The following is a 23,500-nucleotide window of genomic DNA, read 5'->3' as shown; positions in this document are numbered from 1 at the left end:
TCCTAGTGCTCCCAAAAGCCCCTTTTCATTCCACAGGAGCACCCTTGCTCCTGATGTAGGGAAATAACTCAGCCATTCGATCTCCTTTCTCACCTTTAGCAGGTTTTATTTATTTCTTGCCATCCCCATCTACTAAACCGGGATAGACCATAAGTCATTGAGGAGTGAATCCACTTCTTCCCAAGATTATTCCCACTGTCCCTGAAGGTAAGGGACCATACATACCAGTGGTTAACTTACAATCTTCCTCTTTGGGGATAATGAAAGAGGGATCTGTGCCCAGATCCAAAGCTAACCTTTCTTCTGCAGCCATGTATAAGATCAGAAACACCTTATGCTCCATACGTACAGACTGACCACAAGGAAAACTTGAATTGTTTGCTCTGGGGACTCAGGCTGACAGGCCCTCAGCGTTCCCTATAGTTTTAAAATCACTACCACCTTAGCAGCCCAGGCCTAAGGCCAATGCTACCAGCCCCTCCTGCCTTTCCTTCTCTTCCACTATTCTTAGTTATGGGATTGTCCTCTGCCAACCCTAACCTGGCCTCTTTCTCTACACATCACTGCTCTGGGGTTCCTGCCACCAGCTTGCCTCTGAGCCCTTTGAATCTGGGGACAAAAAACACAGGGCTGGAGGTATTGCACAGAGGTTAAGAGCACTGACTGCTCTCCCAGAGTTTGACTTTAAATCCCAGAAAACACATGGTGGCTCACAACCAGTTGTTTTGGGATCTGAGGCCCTCCTCTGGTGTTGTCTGAAGACAGGGACAGTATACTCACATGAAAAAAAATCTCAAAAAAAAAAGACTTCATAATTTGCCTACTAAGCACAGTTGCTATGCAAAGATAAGGCAGCTAGTTCAATATCCCAGCAGATTCTGGGCAGTGATATATATGGTCAGACTCCAGAAGTTTGATCCAGCCTAGCTAACTTGTGCTGAACCCTTTTCCTTCTTATGTCACTGTGATGGTTTGTATATGCTTGGCCCAGGGATTGGCACTATTAGGAAGTGTGGCCTTGTTGGAATTTGTGTGTCCTTGGGTGTAGACTTTAAGACCATCACTCTAACTGCCTGGAAGTCAGTACTTTGCTAGCAGCCTTCAGATGAAGCTGCAGAACTCTCAGCTCTGCTTGCACCATGCCTGCCTGGATGCTGCCATGCTCCTTCCTTGATGATAATGGGCTAAACCTCTGAATTTGAAACCCAGCCTCAATTAAATGTTGTCTTTTATAAGACTTGCATTGGTCATGGTATCTGTTCAAGCAGTGAAACCCTAACTAAGACAGTCAGTCACCCTGATCATTGCCCTGCTGACAGTATGGCTTGTAGGGACCCTCCCCCCCTTACTGGTGTCTGTCTGTCTGTCTGTCTGTCTGTCTGTCTCTCTCTCTCACACACACACACAGGTATGAGTAAGTCAACTTGAAATTTCAACTTAGAATACAGGGTTGGGAGTATAGCTCAGTGGTAGAGTGCTTGTCTAGCAGGTACAAGGTCCTGGGTTCAATCCTAATACAGAGAGGGTACAGAGTTGTTGAAGATAAAATAAAAGAGAACTGAAAAACAGAAAGTAAAGAGAGGTAGTAACAGTAGGAAATCAAGGAATAGGTGAGGATTAGAGAAATGGCTCAGTGGTTAAGAACACATTACTGCTCTTATAAAGAACCCAAGTCTGGATCCCAGACCTATGTTGGGCAGCTTACAAATGTCTGTAACTTTAGCTTCTTAACACCTCTGGCTTCTGAGAGTACCTGCACTCACATGCATATAGCAACCACACACACACATGCCGCGCCCAACCTCGACCAGCAAGGAAGACACGACCACAGGAGATCTTCTTCAAGCAGTTTTATTCAGGAACCTTGATTCAATCTTCTGACTTGTCTCTCTTCTGGCTATCTCTCCCCGGGGAACGCCCTGCACCACACTTAAATAGCTAGCACTGGCCAGTCCTAGCAAGCCACATGGGTCATGTAGATAGGCTGTCACTATGCGGAAGCTAGCGGGCCAGGCAGACATAGCCAAATAAGGACTTGTTTACTGCAAGGAGCACTCACTGTTGGGAGGGTGGAAGGCGGAAACCAGCGCCATCTGAGGCGCGGCACGTCACAGCTCTCTCTCTCTACACACACACACACACACACACACACACACACAAGTGGAAACGTAAGGGTTTTTTTGAAAGTCAGTTGTGTTGGAAAGGGTTTTGTTGGGGCAAATACAAGAAGTGTTTTCCTGAAGTGGATTGAGGTAAAAGACTAAGGCAGACTCATGAAGGAACGTTTCACTGAAGCAGACCCAGGAGGAAGGATGTTCTGCTAAAGCAAGCACTTGAAAGGACACATAATGAAGGATTCTTCACCAACAACACACATGTATTGGTCTGCCTTACATTGTGCAGTTGAGCTGCATTGTTGGGACTCCATAGAGAGAACCACACCAAAACACTTCTGGTGGTGTGCTGCAGTTTCTTGCCACTTCCATGAACTTGGGCTGATTGGCAGAGTGATATTAGCTGAGGCAAGACCTGTGGAGGGCATGTGATATTTGGAGAGTATAAATAGGACTCGATGGACAGTGACAGAGGCTGAGCTTGGTTTGCTTCTAGAGCTAGCTGTGCAATACTTGTGGGTCTCAAGTCTTTGCTGATCTTCACTTCCCTGAGAGAGGCACAGCCAAGAACTCCTGGTATCCCTCCTGGGTCCCTCCTGCTGACTCAAACCAAGGCTGAAACCTGGCTGTCTCTGCTAGGTTGTGCCACCACTGCTGACTTGTGTTTGCTATCCTGACTGCTGGTGTATCTGTGAAGAGTTTGTGAGTGGATCGAGCTGCCGCTGCTAACCTATGAACTGAGCTGTGGATTTCCAGATTACACAGACAGGAGTTGTTCTAAAGAACCTTTCTAAGCAGGTCCTCCTCCTCCACCCCTCCCACCACTACCTCCACCCCTGCATAGCCTTTCTTTCCCACTACCTCTGGTGGGTGGTGGACTAAAAGAAGTTAAAGCATTTAAGAACCATCATTAAAATAGGCATTGAAAAAAATTAAACTTACAACACACACTTAAAAATTAATTTTAAAAGAATTAGACTGGGAAATTAAAGGTTAAAGTTGAGATCATTGAAACCAAACAGCTTGAATGAGAAGCCTTAGATAGCAGAAGCCCAGACCCAGAGAAGAGTCTGATGTCCTCTTTACAGTGGTACCTCAAGTAGTTCAGAGGGAGGGCCCTGCATTGCCATGACCCTTGAGAATGGCTGCAATGTGACAGGTGGAAGTATCTCAGAAGGAATGTGATGAGGGTATAGGGAAGTCCCAAGCATGTGTGAAGAGCTGTTGCCTGGGTGACACAAATAGAAGCAGGAAGCAACTGGAAGGAGTGAGTCTTTTCTTCTTTCATTATCCTTTCAGGTCTTCCAGTGTGGACAGGCCCTACCAGAGCTGGCAGCCAAGGAGAACTGCAGCAGTCCTGGTCTAGCTCCACCTTACAGAGCTCAGAAGATGGCTTTGAAGGGATGATTCCTTCAGAGAGAGACAATCATTGTTCCGATTACCTACAAAAGTTGAGGAAGAGTTAGGTATGATATAGCACAGGCCTGTGATCTTACAAAAGGATTGCAAATTTGAAGCCTGCTAGGCCACATAGTCAGACTCTCAAAAGGAAAAACAAAAGTAAAAGGATCATGGAGAGATGGCAATTTAGGACAGTTGTTCACATGGCTCTAGCTTGCTTTTTAAAAAAAAATTTTTTTAAAGATAGTGTCTCACCAGACAGTGGTAGTACATGCCTTTAATCCCAGCACTTGGGAGGTAGAGGCAGGCAGATCTCTGTGAGTTTGAGGCCAGCCTAAGTCTACAGAGTTAGTTCCAGTACAGCCAGGACTATACTGAGAAACCCTCCCTCGAAAAAGGAAAAAACAACCACCATAACCACAACCACAACCACAACCACAACCACAACCACAACCACAACCACAACCCCAGTCTAAACTGTAGTCTAAACTGGAGCTCCCTTTGTAGCCAAGGATAATGACCTTGAACTCCTGACCCTCCTGCTTTTACAGTCATGTGCCACCATGCTTGTCTGGGCAGGTTCTATCTTTAATAGCTAGATGAATAGTGGGGAGAGGGGTACAGAGTAACATATATGATGTGGAGAGTAGAGAGGAGGTAGTTTCTAGTATATAGATGATCTGCTAAGGTTGATCAGTTTGAGAAACCTGGAGTCTAATAAAATGCAATTCAAACTGTAGTCTCTAAACTGGACAATCAGAGTCAGCTGTAACACGGGCTTTTCTAGGCCCTCCCTTGCTCAGAATATTGACAAAGGGTTACTTTTACCCGTTAATGCCTAGGCCCTAAGCTAGGCCTGTTCACAACTAGCTCAATTATCTGGATTATATTAATCCAAGTTCTGCCACACGGCGGGTCACCTCTCTTAGATTTCATATGCCCACCTTCTTCAGAGTCTCATTGGTAAATCTCCTGTGCCTGACTCTTCCCCAGCATCTCTCTCTGTCCTCAAGACCTACCTTACTATTCTGCTGTTTGCTATAGGCCATAGGCTTTTTATTTGAACCAATCAGAAGGTACTTTGGACAGGCAAGGAAGAACAAAGATACACCTTCACATAGTATATATTATCAGCTTTTTATCACTGTGAAGAAAATTCCTTATATAATAGTCCACAAGGGAGCCAGACATGGTGAAATAAGCCTTTCATCCCAGCACTCAGAAGGTAGACACACAGGCAGATCTCTGTGAGTTTGAAGCCATCCTGGCCTACAAGTTCTGGGACAGCCAGGGCTATACAGTGAAACCCCATCTCAGAAATCCAAATCAAACAAATAGATCAATCCATTGGTAGATGGATCCATAAGGGGTATTAGTCTATTTTGCTCTGGGCATGCTGACTCACACCTATAATCCCAGCATGTGGGAAGCTGAGACAGGAAGATTAGTATAAATTTGAGACCAGCTTATTTCAGAGTGAATTCCACAAAAGCCTAGGCTACAGAGTGAGATCTCAAAAATAAAAACCATCCATCTCCTGCAAATTTATTGATCTCATTTTTCTTTACAGCTGACTATTCCATTTCATATATGAACAGATTATCTGCTGATGGGCATCTAGGTCCCTGCTCTAATAAATGGAGCAGAAATAACCATGGATATGCAGCTTTCTCAATGAAAGGATATGGAGTTCTCTGGGTATATGCCCAGGATAGGAATTGCTGGGTAATAGAGCAGTTCTTCTAAACTGATTTCCATAACGGATGTATTAATTTCACTCTCACTACTGATGCATAAGGGCTCTTCTTCCTTCACATCCTCTCCCACACTGGTTGTCAGATTTCTTGGTACAGCCATTCTGACCAGGTGTCCTGGTATCTCCAAGTAGTTTTAGTTTGCACTTCCCTGTTGACCAAGGAGGTTAAACAGTTTTAAAAAATAGATTTATTATTCATCAGGCTGGAGATATAGTTCAGTGGTAGAGCATTTGCCTATCATACACAAGGCCATGGGATCACCACTGTAAAAAATAAAAAACAAAGTTACAAGTCATTTGTGAGGTTTTGTCTTATTTTTTCTCTTTTTGGTTTTTGAAACAGGTTTTTTTCTTCTTCGTGTAGCTCTGGCCATTTTGAAACTTGCTCTGTAGACCAGGCTGGCCTTGAACTCAGAGATTCATCTGCTGGGTATTGTGTGCCACTACCACCTGGCAGTGAAGTTTTTTGTTTGTTTGTTTTTTCTTTTCTTTTTTTTGGAGCTGGGGACCGAACCCAGGGCCTTGCGCTTGCTAGGCAAGCGCTCTACCACTGAACTAAATCCCCAACCCTGTTTTTTATTATTTATACAACATTCTGCCTGCATGTATGCCTGTAGAGGGCACCAGATCTCATGGTAGATGGTTGTGGGTTCCTGGAAATTGAACTCACATTTTTTTTTATTGTATAGTTATATTATATTTTATCATTAATAATATAATATTATTATTAACCTTTAAAAATACAATTGAGGGGGTGGAAATATGGTTCGCCAGTTAAGACTACATTCTGATCTTATAAATGATCTCTTTCAGTTCCTGGCACCTATGTTAAAGAGTTCACAACTTTCTGTATCTCCAGCTGCAGGGAGATTTGTCACCTTTGACATGCAAGGGTACCTGTACTTATATGCACCTATCCCTTCCAGCATACGTAATTGAAAAAATGAAAATAAATCTTTAAAAATATAACTGAGATCATTACATTGGTTATTTACATGAAATATTCATATATACATTATATTTTAGGTATCTTTGTAGATAATCTTTCACTTTACTAATTTCTTTACATCATTGCTAATATACCATTACAAGCTCTAATTTTTTTTTTTATTAACTTGAGTATTTCTTATATACATTTTGAGTGTTATTCCCTTTCCCGGTTTCCAGGCAAACATCCCTCTAATCCCTCCCCCTCCCCTTCTTTATGGGCGTTCCCCTCCCCATCCTCCCCCTATTGCTGCCCTCCCCCCCAACAATCTAGTTCACTGGGGGGTCAGTCTTAGCAGGACCCAGGGCTTCCCCTTCCACTGGTGCTCTTACTAGGATATTCCTTGCTGCCTATGAGGTCAGAGTCCAGGGTCAGTCCATGTATAGTCTTTAAGTAGTGGCTTAGTCCCTGGAAGCTCTGGTTGCTTGGCATTGTTGTACATATGGGGTCTCAAGCCCCTTCAAGCTCTTCAAGTTTTTTCTCTGATTCCTTCAACGGGGGTCCTATTCTCAGTTCATGAACTCACATTCTTTAGAAGAGCAGCCGGTGCTCTTAATTTCTGAGCTTTCTCTCCAACCCCTATTGGGCAGTTTTTTGTCAGTTTAATTTCTGCAGTTCTCTATAAATTCTTGATATTAGCCCCTTGTCTGCAGTCTAGCTAGTAGACTTTCTCCCATGCTGTGGGCTGTCCTTCTATTGTACTGATTGTTTCCTTTCTGTGACGAAGCTGTTTTCATGTGGTCCCTCCTAGCTTTTAGTACCTGGAGCCAGTTCCTGTGCTGTTGAAGTTCTGTTGGAGAGATCTTGCCTACCCCCATGTTCTGAGGAGTGTTCCCAGTGCTTTCATCTAGTGGCTTCAGCATTTCAGGTTTTTAATTAAGGCCTTTGATCCATTTCAAGTTGACTTTTATATAAGGCAAGAGATACTAATCTAATTTCACTATATTTCAGGTGGAGATCCAGTTCTGCCCGCATTGTTGTTGAATAGACTACCTCTTTTTCCAATGTATGCTTTTATTGGTGTTTATTTATGGGTTCTTGATTGTGTGGTATTGGTCTACATGTTTCCATGTCAGTAGCAGGCTTAGCATGTATACTATCAAGTGAGTTCACCTGACCTCAGAAGAAGAGAAAGCACATGTGGGCTTTTATACATGGATCTGAGCCTATAATGTACACATGTACACATGTGAACTAGTGTGTGCTAACAGCACTTGGAGAGGAGAGCAAGAGGGGCTGCTGGGTGATGAAGGAGGACAAGGCAGGGAAAACAGGAGCTGTGAAAGAGGACATAAAGCCTATTGTTTTTCTAGTGTGTGTGTGTGTGTGTGTGTGTGTGTGTGTGTGTGTGTGTGTGTGTTGGATAAGTTCATAAAGACGATACTGAAAGTGTAAAACCCTAAGTGAAGCCCCCTGGTTTCAGAGTGGCAGTCCTCACTTTATAGAAGTTCACTGAGATAGAGTTTGGGGCAGGGAAAGTGTTGGTTTGAATTGCTATGGTCATCTAGTTGTGTGATGTTTTGTGATTTTATTACAATAAAAAGTAATTTTCACATTAAAAAAAGGTCTCTTAGTTCATGGGACCAGTTTCTGTTGACCATAGCCACTGCCTTTGGGCCTCTGTGAGGTAGAGAGCATGGCGGAGAACATGTATCTGAAGCCTGTTTCACCTCATGACAGCGGGGGAGGGGAGAAAAGGTGGGAGTCCCAGTATCCCTTTCGAAGAGTGTCACTACTGGACCTAACGCCCACTCACTAGCTCTACCCTAACAAGTCTGCCTTGGCACCAGGCTGAAGACCCAACAGTCAACATACGGGCCTTTGGGAGACATTCTAGATCCAAGTAACAGTGCTCTCTCTGCTTTGCCTCTGTCTCTCTGTCTCTCTCTGTGTGTGTATGTGTACATGTGTGTGTGCAGTAGCTTTCTCAGTTTATTTCTGAGCCCTTTAGTCCTCTAGTCTGTTTTATTGGTATACCTGTTTTTATGCCAGCAATAGGCTTAGAATATATATTAGAAAGGGAGGTTGCTTAATCCTAGAAAGAAAAAAAGTTCTCCTTGAGAGTAAAAATAAACATATTTGCATACATTACATACATACATATATGTGTGTCACATATTTCCCTTAAAATAATTCTAATTTAACGTATGAGAGCTCTGCTGCATATACACCTGCATGCCAGAAGAGGGCATCAGATTAACACCATGTGGGTCCTGGGGATTGAAATCAGAATCTCTGGAAGAGCAGCCAGTGCTTTTAACTACTGAGTCATCTCCCCAGCCTGTGTTTCCCTTTTAACACTAGTTTTTGGGTTTTTTGTTTGTTTGTTTGTTTTTTGTTTTTGTCTTGAAACTCACTATGTAGTTCAGGCTAGCCTGCAAACCACAGGGATCAGCCTACCAAGTACTTGGGTTACAGGCCAAGTAATTGTATTGAGGTATTGTATCTGGTATATTAATTTGATTCCCCTCCCCTCAACCTCCAAAAGGTCCTTGCTATGAAGCCTGGCCTGGCGTAGAATTCACTGTGTAGACCAGGCTAGCCTCCAACTCACAGAGATCAGAGATCCCATCCTTTCTGCCTACCATATCTGTCATGGACCAAGGTTTAAGTAGATTGTACTGTTATAATACAAACCCCACTAAGCAGAACCAATATATATGGTCCCAGTTGTCACCATGGAGACGTGAAGAGGTCAAGCCTGCCAAAGAGGTAACTGGAACTGAAGGGCATGATTCCAGGGAAGGCTAGCCGGGAAGATAGGACACTATGTAGCCCAAGTCGACCTAGAACTGGAAGTCCTCCTGCCCCTGTCTTCTAAGTGAGGGGTTTACAGGCGAGCACCCCTCACCCAGTCTTCATCAAAGCTCTGTGCAGGATTTTTCTCGCCTGGGCACTTTGGGCAGCACTGTCCTAAGAATTATTTACAGCATTATTTGGGTTGGAGATTCAGGGTCCTCCTCCTATAAAATGAAAAAAAAAATCCAATTTTATTACAGGATGTGGCTGGTAGCTTTCTTCTGGAAAGAAATTGAAATTTCCCATAAAATACCTGTACACATTCTTTTTTTTGCCATCAATAAGAAATTTTCTTTAAAAAAATCCAAATGCTGGCATTGTCCAGAAAATTTTAACAGGTTTATTTATAAAGTTGAGTTGTTGAAGTGTGTTCACTGAAACATTTTGCTTGCATTAATGCTTTACCTCTTGCATTTATATTAAAAATTCGCACACAAATGAGTGTGGAGAAACTGTCAATACCTGATTCTGTCCCCTGTGTTTCCGCTTGCCATCATAGACCCCCATGGAAAAATATCTAACATTCAGAACTGCTGATAACAGGAAGAGGAAAAAAATTTTTTTGAGAATGAAATGTTTCCTCTCACTCTGGACTCTTAAGCACATTCTTCGCGCATGCGGCGTGCTAGCTGGAGGTCTTTTGGCATAATTGTTAATACGTCTGGCAGGGATAGCATACAGGTTGGTATCTTCAAAAAGGCCAACCAGATAGGCCTTACTTGCCTCCTGCAAAGCACCAATCGCTGCACTCTGGAAGCGCAGATCTGCTTTGAAGTCCTGAGCAATTTCTCGCTGAAAGGGGAGCTTGCAAATCAGAAGGTCAGTGGACTTCTGATAGCGTCTGATTTCATGGAGTGCCACAGGCCTGTAACGATGCATGCGGAGAGGTGACTCTGGATCCAGTAGAGGGCGCACTCTTGCGAAAGGCTTCTGTAGCCAGTTGTTTCCTGGGTACTGTACCACTGGTGGATTTGCAGGCAGTCTGCTTTGTATGAGCCATGGTATGGGGACCTCCTTACTTACCCGGCTTCTCCTCCGCCAGAGCTCAGCAAGCAAGCGGTGGTGGCCTCTACACATTTCTAATAAACAAATGGGATCCAAGTTTCTAAGAAACCAGTTGCTTGTCCACTTACCTTCTGTTACCACGGTAGTCAGTGACATTTACCATGCACTTTTCCCTTTTTGAATCTAATCAAGCCATGATGTTTTCTGCCTCTCACTTCTGCCCCGGTAGGCAGGAACACGTGCCTCGGGAAAGGCAGCAACAGGGGAGCCAGGAAGACAGTAGTTGATCAATTTTCCAAGAAAGGCTGGCATGTTATCAAAGTGCTGTGTCTGATATTAGAAATCCTGAAAAAACCAGTACGCGAGGCACCGAGATAGTATCCAATGGCCTCAGAGGCTGTGTGCCTGAGGGGTGCCTTCGGGATCTACAGAATAGTGAAGCCACATTTAGAAAATTCAAGCTAGGGCTGCACGGTGGTGGCTCATGCCTTTAATCCCAGCACTGAGATGGATCTCTGTGAGTTCAAGGCAGCCTGGTCTACAGAGCAAGTTCCAGGACAGCCAGAACTACACACAGAAACCCTGTCTTAGAAAAGAAAAGGAAAGGACAATCCAGGAGAGATGGCTCCGCAGTTCAGATCACTGGGTGCTCTTCCAGAAGTCCTGAGTTCAATTCCCAGCACCTACACAGTGCTCACTACTGCCAGATGCCCTCTTCTAGTATACAGATAGCTACACAGGCAGACAGAACATCCGTATATATCAATAAGTCTTTTTTAAAAAATAGAAATACAAATTTGAGCTAATTGCTGAACATGTTCAGGGCAAAAACTGTCTGTCTTCCACAGCATGGATCCTAAATGTATTCCTGGAACTGTAGTAGAAAATATTAAAACTATTAAAAATCCCGGAATGGGGGCTTCTGCCCTGCCTTTGGTTATCGAATTCCAGGACAAAACCACACACGCAGCCTTTGTATTTTTAATATGCCTGTAGCAGCACAGTAGCTGGGCAGCTGCCTACCCTCCGTGCTGTTAGACTCTACTTTGCTAACCCGGAGTTCTTACTCACTATTCACCATGTTCCATCTGGGCTGCTCTTAACTCCAGTTGGGCAGCCCTAGGGCTAAGCTCTCTTGACCCGTATCCCATGTTGGCTTCCTTTCTCTTTTTTTGCATGCTCTTCTACCCCTCGGCTGCTGGCTTCTTCCTCCTCCTTCCCTCCTCACAGTCCTCTCTCAGCCAAGCCCACAAAACTCCAACTCCCACTTCTGTCTCGTCTTTATTTATCAATCACGATTAACAGGGTCACTGAGCGTCTTACATCCGAACTCTCTTGTCTCTGGGGCCCCTGTCTTGGGGCCCCAAATTAGCATTAGAAATACAAGCAGCATTAGGCCAGCCCACTACAGGGCACAAAATATATTTCGTGGTCAGAAAATAGCAGCCCATAATGGGATCTCCTGTGATTAGCAAGACAACTGATTTTTTTCTTCTTCATCTGATCTGTGTTTGTTTTACTAAAAAACGAACAAACCAACACCACCATATACTGGAGACCTTGCAAGAGCAGGTCGGCCAGATCCATCAGATGATGGAAAACCTGACCCCAGAGGTACAAATGGCTTCAAAGAATGGCTAATAAACTGACTTCAGGCAGCACCGAGGAAGACCGAGGAGGGCCACCAGGTGTATCCTCGTCACTTTGTCCTCTTTAGAAAAGTGCTGGAAGCTGTGCAGCTGGAGAAAACTCCTGGAGCTTCCACGTGGACGTGACCGCTCTGGATTAGCTGCTGCTGCTGCTGCTGCTGCTGCTGGTCTGCGGTCTTGGTCGGGTGGTGGGGCGGGTGGGTCTTGGGTCTTGGAAAGTCTTGGTCGGGGTCTTGGTGCGGGTCGGTGCGGGTCTTGGTCTGGGTGTGCTAAAGCATTGGTTTTTTTTTTTTTTTTTTTTTTTTCTTCTTCTTCTTTTTTTTTTTTTTTTTGGAGCTGGGGACCAACCCAGGGCCTTGCGCTTGCTAGGCAAGTGCTCTACCGCTGAGCTAAATCCCCAACCCCTATTTTTAAGGTTTATTATTTTTATCTTTTTAAGTGTTCTGTTAGCCCGTACATAGGTGTATGCATGCAGTACCTGCAGGGGCCAGAAGGCGCTGGAGTTACAGAGAGCCATGTGTATGCTGAGAGGTGACTCTGGATCATTCAGAACAACCAGGGCTCTCAGCCACTGAGTTATCTCTTCAAACACAAGTGCTAACGTTGGATGAGCTGTAACACCGGTCCAAGAATCTGTTTAAAATTAAGATTTGGATAATTTTAAAGATTTATTTTTAAATTACGTGTATGTGCACATGCCTGTAGGTGGGCATGTGCACACGAGTGTGGGTGCTGGACGAGCAACCACTGAGTCATTTCTCCAGGCCTAAAATTCAGACTTTTTTTTTTATGATGATAAATAAAAAGACATATTTCTGGTTACAAAGAAAACCAAAAAAAAAAAAATCTACCACAGTGAATATTTTAAATGGTAAAGCCATGACTCTCATACAGACATGGGATGAAATGTGGCTCAAAGACTTTTTATTTAATTCACTAATGAGGGAACCAGGAGATATGTCACAGTAAGTTCAAAGGACAATACAATGACCAGACAAGTATATAAGCCATTCAGCAATGCTGAAATCAGTTTCCCTTTCTCCTTGTTTTCCCTTTTCTTGACCTTTTTTCTCCCTCATCCCCAACCCCTGCTTCCCTTTGGCAACATGGGGATTGCATCTTGAACATCATTCAAGAGAAGCAAGTGTTCTGCCAGTCAACTGCAGCCCTAGAGAGGAACTCAATTCTTTGTTGATAAAAACTAGCCTAGTGCACTTTGGGGAGAGGGAAGTCATCAGAAACTTACCAAATGGAGTTTATTTGCATGTCTGAAAATAACTATTAATATCAGCTTTCCAAGAATGTATGTTGTCAGGACTTTTCAACAGCTCCACAGACCCTGATAACCAGAGCAGAGGGGAAAGTAGTTTTCTACTTCCAAGGGATCTCTTGGCCCATGTAAAAGTCATTCCCATCCCTAGCCTTCAGGGGAAGGCAAATTAGAGCTATCATGTGATCCCACTTCCCCTCAGTGAGAATGGCACTCAGCGATAAATTGAAGACATACATTGGAGAGAATGTGAAGAGAATGAATTCCCTTGTTTTCTTTTGGTGAGGTACAAATTAATACAGTCATTGTAAAAATCAGTTTTTAGATTTCTTAAAAAAATCAAAACTAGGATTACCATATGACCCAGATATTTCGCTCCTGGGCATATACCCAGGGAGCTCCATACTCTACTGTGGGGAGATCTGCACCCTGTGTTTACTGTTGCAAATAATTGGAATCAACCTAGTCATCAATCAACAGATAATTAGATAATGAAAATTTGTTGTATATATAAGAATGGAATATAATTCAGTCCCCAAAGAAAACTGAAATAAAGAGTTATCAGGAAAATGTGCAGACTTATTGTATAATAGTAGTGGGGTGGTGGTGGTGCACACCTTTAATTCCAACACTTGGGAGGCAGAAGCAGGTCGATCTCTGAGTCGGAGGCCAGTCTGGTCTACGGAGTGACTTCATGGATAGTGACTAGTTAGAGTTTCATTGCTACAGAGAGACCATGATCAAGGCAACTCACGAAGAACAACATTTAGCTGGGGCTGGCTTACAGGTTCAGAGGTTCAGTCCATTATCATCATGGTGGGAAGCATGGCAACGTGCAGGTGGACATGGTGTTGGAGGAGCCAAGAGTTCTACATCTTGACCCAAAGGTGGCAGAAGAGACCGTCATCTGCAGGCAGCCAGGAAGAGGCTCTCTTTTCATGTGGGGCAGAGCTTGAGCAGTAGAAGCCATAAAGGCCACCTACACAGTGGCACACTTCTTCCAACAAGGCCATACCTCCTAATAGTGCCACTTCCCAAGGGCCAAGCCTATTAGAAACCACCAGATAGCAAAGGCTACACAGAGAGAGATTGTCTCAAAAAAAAAAATCACATTAACTGAGGTCACACAACCTGGGGGCAGGCGTGGAAGGGGAGAAACACCGTTCTTACTGTGTGGAATCTAGCCCCATAGCCTGAGCAAATGTATGTGAGTACAGTATAACACAAGAAAGGGCTAAACAGGGACAGAGGGAGGCTGAGTGCAGACAATGGACACAAGTTATGAGAGTGGAGATAAAGCTAATTATTTTCCAGTGCTCTCATGGATATTTTGCTTTTGGTAGCACATCAGTACATGAAAACACTTGACAGTGACTCACAGCTTCCGTTCCAAGTGACTGCTCTAACCGCATAGGAGTTCACTGAGTTATGTATAGTCTTTGGATCTGGTTAATTTCTCCGATTTTTTTTTTCATTTGCAACTTTTTAATATTAAAGTTAAATCTTTATTAGATTCGTTCGTTTTATTTTATGCGTGTTTTGCTTGCAGGTGTAGATGTGCGTCGTGCGTGTGGGTAGTGTCTGCAGAGGTCAGAAAGGAGCATCAGGTCCCTTGAACTGCAGTTATGGAGGGTTGTGACCCACCTCCTGTGTTCTGTGAATCAAACTGGCTTGCAGATGCTTCCCTACTCCCTGGCCCCGACACCTTCTATTATGCCCTACCATGTACCTTCTTCGCTGCAAGACAGTAATGGAATTTTAAAATTCATAACCAAGCCTGATGTACGCTGAGCATGGAGGTATATATATGCCTGTATATGGTTGGAAATGTGACCCGTTTCTTCCTCTGGTCAACTGCTGTCATGCCTTCCCCCACCCTCCTTTATGGACTCCCCTGCTGGAACTACAAATCCAAGTAAATTCCATATGTTGCTTTGGGTTATGAAATCTTTCTTATGGTTACAAAAAATAGACCAGGTATGGTGACACATGCCTCTAATATTAACACCTGGTAAGTGAATGCAAGTGAATAAGTTCAAGGCCAATCTCAGCTACATGATGAGTTCAAAGCCAGTCTCGGCCATTTGAGATCTGGTCATCCTACCCCCCCCAACCCCAAACAAACATAATATAAATCAGTTGGTAAGAATCTTGCTGTGGGAGCAAGGACCTGGATTAGAAGCCCCAGGATTCACATGAAAGTCAGGCATGGAGCCTGGCATGTTAGTGAGTACTTTTAATGCCAGCATTTGGTAATTAGAGGCAAGAGCACCTCAAGGCCAGCCTGGTCTACATACTGAGTTTCAGGCCGTCCAAAGCTACATAGCGAGACCTCGTCAAAAACAAAACACATAACCACAGCATTGAAGATCAAAGATAGGTGTCTCCCAAGAGCTTCCTAGCCGACAGCCTTGCTACAAAGGTGAGCTTCCATGTTGGTGAGAAATTGTGTCTCAAGGCACTAAGGTGGAGAGGGGAGAGGTCATCCAGAGGCTGAAAGTTAAGCCTGGTGACCCTAAGTCTGATACTCAGAACCCATTTAGAGGTGGAAGGCGGGCACTGCCGTCCACACATGTTCCTTGGTGCGCTCTCTCTCTACTTCCCACGTATGAAGGGAAAGACACCCACCCTGCTCTGGTTTCCCCATGTGCCCACCTGCATATACACACCACACCATAAAAGGGAGAACGGCCTTAAGCCTGTAATCCCCTCCCGAAAGGAAAACTGCCCTTGACTACTCACTCACTCTCTGGTATTGCTGATCCCGCATCAGGCAGAAATTGAAGCAATGACTTTTACTGAACCCTCATTTCTCAGTATAATACCCCGTTGTTAACTAGATTGAATTTCTTGTCTTCTCCAGGGAACAGCAGTCTTCTGCAGGGTCAGAAGTAACAGTGATCTGGAGCTATGGAGGAAGTATGGTGTTCTAACGCTCGTGAAACACACTGAACTGTGTAACCGTGGGAGACTCCTTGTTGGATTTCTCTTCAGATAAAGTCTCTTTACATAGCCTGGCTGTCCTAGAACTTACGATGTAAACCAGGTTGGTTTTGAACTTGCAGAGATCCACCTGCCTCTGCTTCCTGAGTGATGGGACTAAAGGCATATGCCACCATGCCCAGCTCAGGAGGTCACTGTTTTAGAGTGAGCTCCTGAACCAGGTCCACAGTGAGTCACTCGTGCTGAAGCTACAAGGCCAATTAGAAATCGCAAGGGCTTAGATCCCCACACACTTAGATCATTATTCCTGGTTTGTTGGATTCCATTTTATGGATAACAAGGGATGCGGTACGAAGGAAGTCCTCTCTGTTAGAGCACTTAGAGCAGAGCAAACCCAGGGAATCTGGCCTGGGGTCTTATTTCTACTGGTATTTTCTTGCTCTTTCTATATAAAATCTACCATTCTTCCATCTCCCAGTGGGATCCTGAGTAAAAGTCAATACAGCCCATATTAAATTTGTTATAGTTTTTAACTTGATAGAACAAAATTATCCTAATTTTAAGTTTTCAGACATTCATTTGGGAACAAAATAAGCTTCCTTTTTGTTTGGATTTTTTGTTTGGTTAGTAGATTTTGTTTGGGAGACACAATGTAGGCATAGATGTTTTACAACATACTTTTAATAAGGGTTCAACTTCTCAAGTCCACCACCAGCAGAGGTAGTGGAAAGAGTTATTAGGATGTGGGGAAGTGGACCTGCTCAGCAGTAGTTCTTTGGATTGAGTTCCATCTTCTTGGGCAGCTGTTCATCCCAGAGCAAACACCAAACAGGACTCAGCAGCTGCAGACCAGTCCTCTAGGCAGGCAGAAAACAGACACGAACCAGCAGCCACAGTCCAGTCCTTTCAGCAAGCAGACATCAGGCAGCTGTAGTTCAATCCTGAAGAAACCACCAGGCTGGCCACCGACCTGAGGTGAGGCCACATGTCGCTTCTGTTTCCGACCTGCAGAAAAGAGCGATGACACAGCGTTCTTCTCAAAGCAATTTATTCAGGAACCTTACAGCATGCAAGCAGGAATCTTTTCTTCTCTCTCCTTCTAGCCCCCGAGCACACTCCCTTATATCCTCCCTCAACTCCGCCTCATCAGTCTAGTCTGCGTAGTCTCAGTTCATAGGTCCACGTCACATGGCCTGATCTTGCGTCATGGTGCACCTGCGCAGCTCTCACAATGGACGTGACTAGTTTCGGGTGTGTGAGGAAGTCAGTGCTAGTCATGAGACTTAGCTGCAGTCCCGGGCGCCATCTTGGGACTGCCGCCACACCCGCTCCCCACATCTCCCCCTTCTTTATGTTTTTGGCAGAGAGAATGCCTTTCTTAGGTTGCCCCCTATAGCAATGCCCCTTACCCGTCATCGGGAGACAAACAGCTTAGGTTTGATCCCTGTCTTAGGTTGGTGACATGCCCAGGGAGTCTTACCCATCATTGACTACTTCTCTAGCATGCCAAGCCACACTTGAAGAGACTGTCCCGTCTCCACCGCTGCAAAAGCCTGTATCATTAAGTCTTGAGTTTCGCACTGATGAAACTGTATACGACACATGCACCAAAAGGCCAGGACGCTAATAAGAATCAGGCATAGGGCAAGCCCAGCAAGTCCAGCCCATTCTTTCAGCCGTGAGGCAGCAGTGGCAATCCAATTGGCCAGCTAAGGACATGTCCACTCGGGTGGAGTTGATATGGACGATGGATTGTCTCAATTCCCGAACTAGTCCATCAAAATGTTGAGACCAATTTCCTGTAAGATACTGAGATCTATTATGAGATAACTGAGCAGCACGACTGACATTCACAAATGGTATGGAGGTGATACACAGTCCTGAATATTTCCACTCACAACCCAATTGCATTAACTCCATCATAATATCCGCTTGTTCCTGGAGCAAATCGACCCTTTGATACAGCAGCAAAATTCCAGCTTTCAACTGACTATTAATATTATCCTGAACATCCAAAGCTTCTGCAACATCTGCGGATAAATTATTTACAGCTGCCGTAGTCTGTACTATGGAGGTAAGGGAAAAGCCGCATCAAATCATTTATAGGCACTATATCCCCATCCCAGGGTAGGAAGGGTAGCTTTAGTGAAGTATTAGAGGAAAAAAATCGGGGGAACACTTGCGCCAAATGCGTCAGCGGCTGGGGCTTGGGAAACAGGGATAAAAGCCCCCAGCGTAGGTCTTCAGCGATCACCACAGGAAGCATCGGCAACAACAGGAACATCCATAGTATCCTCCTTCCGTTCATCTTGGACCCCTCTGGTCAGCCTCTCCGGGACCCACAGCGGCTGCCGATGATCCTGGGGAAACACACAAACAGACCCTCTCACCCAAACCAACACTGGATCAGGGCCCTGCCAAGTACCAGTTAGGACGTCCTTCCACATGACCATGCCTTTTGAAGAAGCATCAGGGTTGCCGTGACGCTTGGCTGCGACGCGCCCATGTTTGTCCTCCTCATTCAAAAAATTCAAAGTAAAAAGGGCAATGGCTAACCTTTCCCTAGGGGTGGAGCCAGCAGAGGCAATTCCCCCCTTTTGTTTAATTAAGTATTCCTTTAGGGTGCGATGGGCTCGTTCAATAATGCCCTGCCCCTGAGGGTTGTAGGGCAATCCATGAGTCAATTGAACACCCATCATTTTACAAAAAGACACAAAAGAAGCAGAAGTATAGGCTGGCCCATTATCAGTTTTCAATTCTTTAGGCTGCCCCCAGGCACCCCAAGCTCCAAAGCAATGTGCAATCACGTGACGTGCCTTCTCTCCTGTATGTAGAGAGGCAAAAACAACTCCAGAAGCTGTATCGATGGAAACATGAAGATATTTTAACTTTCCAAATTCTGGAAAGTGGGTAACACCCATTTGCCATAGGTGTAGAGGGCGCAACCCATGTGGATTGGCCCCAACCCCAATCTGAGGCAATAACGGGGCACATTTTTGGCACATTTTTACAATATCTCTCACCTCTGCACGAGAAATTTTAAATTGGGAGGACAAGGTCTTGGAGTTAACATGAAAATGTGAATGAAAGTCTTGGGCCAATGTAACAGGTGAAGCAATGAAGAAGGTCATGCATGCCCTAGAGGCTTTATCTACAATATCATTCCCCTCAGCCAGTGGTCCAGGCAATCCGGTATGAGCACGAATGTGTTGTACAAAAAAGGGTGAGGATCTCTTTTAAATTAAGAGATTTAAAATCACGTAAGGTAACAATTAAATTTCCAATGGTAGATTTTAAATGAACTTTGCCCACCATTTCCAAACAGAGTAACATATTAACATATTGGCTATCAGAAATCAAATTAAAAGGACCTGGGAATAATTCAAACACCTTAATCACAATTTGTAACTCAATAACTTGGGGTGATGCAGGGGGAAATTGTATGGTAACTGGCGAGGACCCTGCCACCAAATATGCCCCCTGTCCTGTCTTGGAGCCATCTGTAAAGATAAGCAGAGCATCCGGTAAAGGATTTTTTGAAGTAATATGAGGAAAAATCACAGGATGAGCTGTAAGCAGTTGTAGGATTGGATCTTTGGGAAAATGATTATCAAAGTTGCCCTGAAAACTGCACCTCACAAAAGCCCAACCATCTATTGAGGCTGACAACACTTCCAGCTGCCTTACATTATAGGGAACTATCAAATCCTTTGGCAGGATGCCAAAGTACTGTATACATTGCTGAATGCCAAGCAAGGCTAACTGAGCCACTGAGGTGGGATAATGAACAAGTGTTTTGGCTGGGGATATCTTTGGATGTATCCAGAGCAAGGGAGCTCCCTGCCATAAGACCCCCGTTGGCTGTGCTTCTGTTGGCAAGATACACAGCACAATAGGCTGTGACTCATCTCGGCGTTTCAAGGCAGCAACTTGAATACCCTGCTCCACCAAACTCAAAGCCGCTCTAGCAGCATCAGTAAGATATCTGGGAGAATTCAAGTCAGTATCGCCTGGCAAAAGGTCATATAGTGGCTGCAATTGTTTATTGGTTAAAGACAAATAAGGTCGAACCCACTGAATGTCTCCCAATAATTTTTGAAAATCATTTAAGGTACATAACTTATCAGTTCGAATGTGGATCTTTTGTGGGGTCACTGAATCTGCAGTTATTTTTGTCCCTAAATAGTTTACTACTAAGTCCTTTTGTACATTTTCCGAGGCTACAACTAAGTTCCTTTCCTGTAGCTGTGTAACCATGAAGCTATATGCTTCATCAAGCAACTCCTCTCTGGGAGCTGCAATAAGGATGTCATCCATGTAATGATAACATTTCACCTTAGGAAATCTCTGTCTAACCCCTTTTAAGGCCATGTCAACATATAATTGACCCATAGTAGGGCTATTTGCCATACCCTGTGGCAGAACCGTCCATTCAAATCTTTTATCAGGCTCATCATGATTTTGAGAAGGGTCAGTGAAGGCAAACCTAACCATATCATTCTGATGTAAAGGAATAGAGAAAAAACAATCTTTAATATCTGAAACTATTAAAGGCCAATTTCTGGGTAAGGCAGAAGGAAATGGAAGCCCTCTCTGTACTGGTCCCATCAGAACCATTTGTCTATTTATTTCTCTCAAATCATGTAAAAGTCTCCATTTTCCTGATTTTTTTCTTTATAACAAATATATGGGTATTCCAGGGAGACATAGAGGGTCGTAAATGGCCCAAGTCCAGCTGTTCCTGCACCAGTTCCTGGGCAGCTTTTACAATGGACGTGGCTAGTTTCAGGTGTGTGAGGAAGACAGGTGCTAGTCATAAGACTTAGCTGCAGTCCTGGGCGCCATCTTGGGACTGCCGCCACACCCGCTCCCCACAGCCACAAAGTGACAAGTTGCTGCAGGAATTATACGAGCAGTTCTTGGGCGAGCTTCTCTCAAAGGCAGCGTAATCACAAGTTGAGCTCAACAACGCTATGTAAGCGGAACCAATACATGCGGTGTCTTTACTGAAGAATGGTGAGGTGGAGCAAACCAAAGCTCAGTGCTCATCTCCCACTCTCTGTGGGGTCAGATTTATACTCCTTCATCAGGAGCCCTCTCACTGTCTTCTACAGCCAAACATTCTTTCACCAGTGTCTGCTTCAGGAAAACAGTCTTTGTCTTTGCATTAGGAAGACATCCTTTCACCTGTGTAACCCAGCAAACCATTCCTAAAGCAAAATAACTTTCCAAAGAACTAGAAGTTTCCACTTCATATCCCCCTTTATCTTTAAGAACTGTCCTTTTTGCTATCATTGGCAATCTACACACAATGGGAATTATTGTAAGAGCCACATTTTCAATAAATGCCATATGTATAGTCAAATAATTAACAAAACCTTACCTTTCTATCAATATACAATACTTCAAAACAATTTAAAATTTCCACCAAAATGCAATTCAAACAAAAACTTAAATTTCTATCAATATGCAATGATTAAACAAAAATCTGAAAATTCTATAAACAATGAAACAAAAATACTTTAAAATTCTAATATACAATAATACCAACCACTAAGCAAGCATTTGTAGCTCATACATCGGCAGAATGGACCAAAAGCTTATGTTGTGACCCATTCTGAAAATATAGTATCTTGAAAGAAATTGAGAGATAACAATGCATTGTTTAGCTGTCCATCGGGTATGTTTACTCTCCATTTTTATTTAATAGGCATCTCTTTTAATGGTACAATTGGCTCTTTCTAGAACTGCTTGTCCTGTGAGATTATATGGTATACAGGTTTTATATTCTAATATTCGAAGAACTGTTACACCTTATTGGATAAGATCTGTGTAGTGGCTATTCTTGGTTGTGAACTTGACTATATCTGGAATGAACTATAATCCAGAATTGGAAGGCTCACCTTTGATCCTGATCTTGAGACTGGGAGACACAAGTTTCTGGCCTGAGTTTTGGTATGGAGATCTTGAGGCAAAGTGGCTATGAATCCCAGGAGCTTAAGGCAAAGAGATCTGAGTTCATGTCACCTGGGACATAGCAAGTCCCAGAGCCATGCAAGATGGTACACACCTTTATATTTTTGGTTGTGAGCCTAGCCTTTAACGGCTGAGCCATCTCTCCAGCCCGGTACACACCTTTAATCTGGGACGGACCTTTAATCTTGTACACACCTTTAATCTGGGACACACCTCCTGTTGGAGACTTATATAAGGACACTGGAAGAAGGAAAGAGTCTGTCTTTTTTTTGTCTACATGCCTGCCTTGTGGGAAGAAGCCACTGCTGCTGCTGATCATTTTTGGGGAGTTGGAATACAGACTGTAAGTCATCAACCAATTCTCTTACTATGTGGAGACTACCAATAAGTTCTGTGACTCTAGAGAAACCTCACTAAGACAATATGTGAGAGCATTTTCACTTTTAATTTGTGCAGGCATCTCCATAATTGGAGAACTTTGAGGTCTGCAGGAGCTAGAAACTAGTGAAAGACCCCCGGAGTGGGGAGACCCTCACTCATCTCTCGGGATGATGCGACCCCCCAAGAACTCACACAAGACCATCTTTGCTGTAATCACATGAGGTTTATCCATAGGAACCAGTGCACTGGGGTCGAGACTCATATCCCACGCAGGGGCAGTGGAGTTCGACCCTGAGAGGCTGAGAGAAAGGGTATTTAAAGGGAGAAACCACAACCCGAGAGGGGAGGGATGGGGTCATTGGAAAGTGTGAAGAATACCAGTGAAAAGTCACAAGGAGAAACTCTGTTTCTCCAGATTGTTTCCTAGGAGCAGCTGCTTCCTGCTTCTCAAGATTGTTTAACTTTATGGTCGGCTAGTTCCTAGGAGAAGCTGCTTGAACAAGCAGATGTAATTACCTATTCTATAGCCCTAGGAGAGGATTTCTGGAACGTACAATTCTGAGGCCTAACCTGTTTCTTCTGTTCTAAACTTTGTGTCTAGGGGGGGCAACTTTAAAACTTTTAACTTGATGAAAGACCCCCAGAGTGGGGAGACCCTCACTCAAGTCTCGGGATGACGAAACCCCCCAAGAACTCACACAAGACCGTCCTTGTTGTAATCACATGAGGTTTATCGATAGCAACCAGTGCACTGGGGTCGAGACTCGTATCCCACGCAGGGGCAGTGGAGTTCGACCCCGAGAGGCTGTGAGAAGAGGTATTTAAAGGGAGAAACCACAACCTGAGGGGGCAGGGATGGCGTCATAGAATAACAGTGAAAATCACAAGGAAGAACTCTCTGTCTCCCAAGATTGTTTCCTAGGAGAAGCTGTCTCTTACTTCTCAGATTGTTTAACTTCATGGTCCGCTAGTTCTTAGGAGGCGTTGTTTCCTGCTTCTCAAAATTGTTCTCTAAGATTTATGGTCAGCTAGTTTCTGGGAGAAAGCTGTTGAGCTGGCCAATGTAATTATCTATTCTATAGCCCTAGGAGAGGCTTCTTGGAACATACAATTCTGGGGCCTAACCTGTTTTTTTTTTTTTTTTTCTGCTCTAAACTTTGTGTCTAGGGGGGGCAACTTTAAAACTTTTATCTTTTATTGACACTACGCTAGAGCAAG

General features: G+C 44.1%; 1 pseudogene; it reads right to left on the bottom strand.

The window, feature by feature from the left end:
* Positions 1–9,654: 9,654 nt before the first annotated feature.
* LOC116905220 lies at positions 9,655–10,058 on the bottom strand (annotated as a pseudogene).
* Between the last annotated feature and the right edge of the window lie 13,442 nt (positions 10,059–23,500).

Source organism: Rattus rattus, chromosome 7 (assembly GCF_011064425.1).
Source record: "Rattus rattus isolate New Zealand chromosome 7, Rrattus_CSIRO_v1, whole genome shotgun sequence".
In the NCBI taxonomy this organism is placed as follows: Eukaryota; Metazoa; Chordata; class Mammalia; order Rodentia; family Muridae; genus Rattus; species Rattus rattus.
The sequence above is the reverse complement of the archived record's forward strand: the minus strand, read 5'-3'. Positions and strand labels throughout refer to the sequence as shown.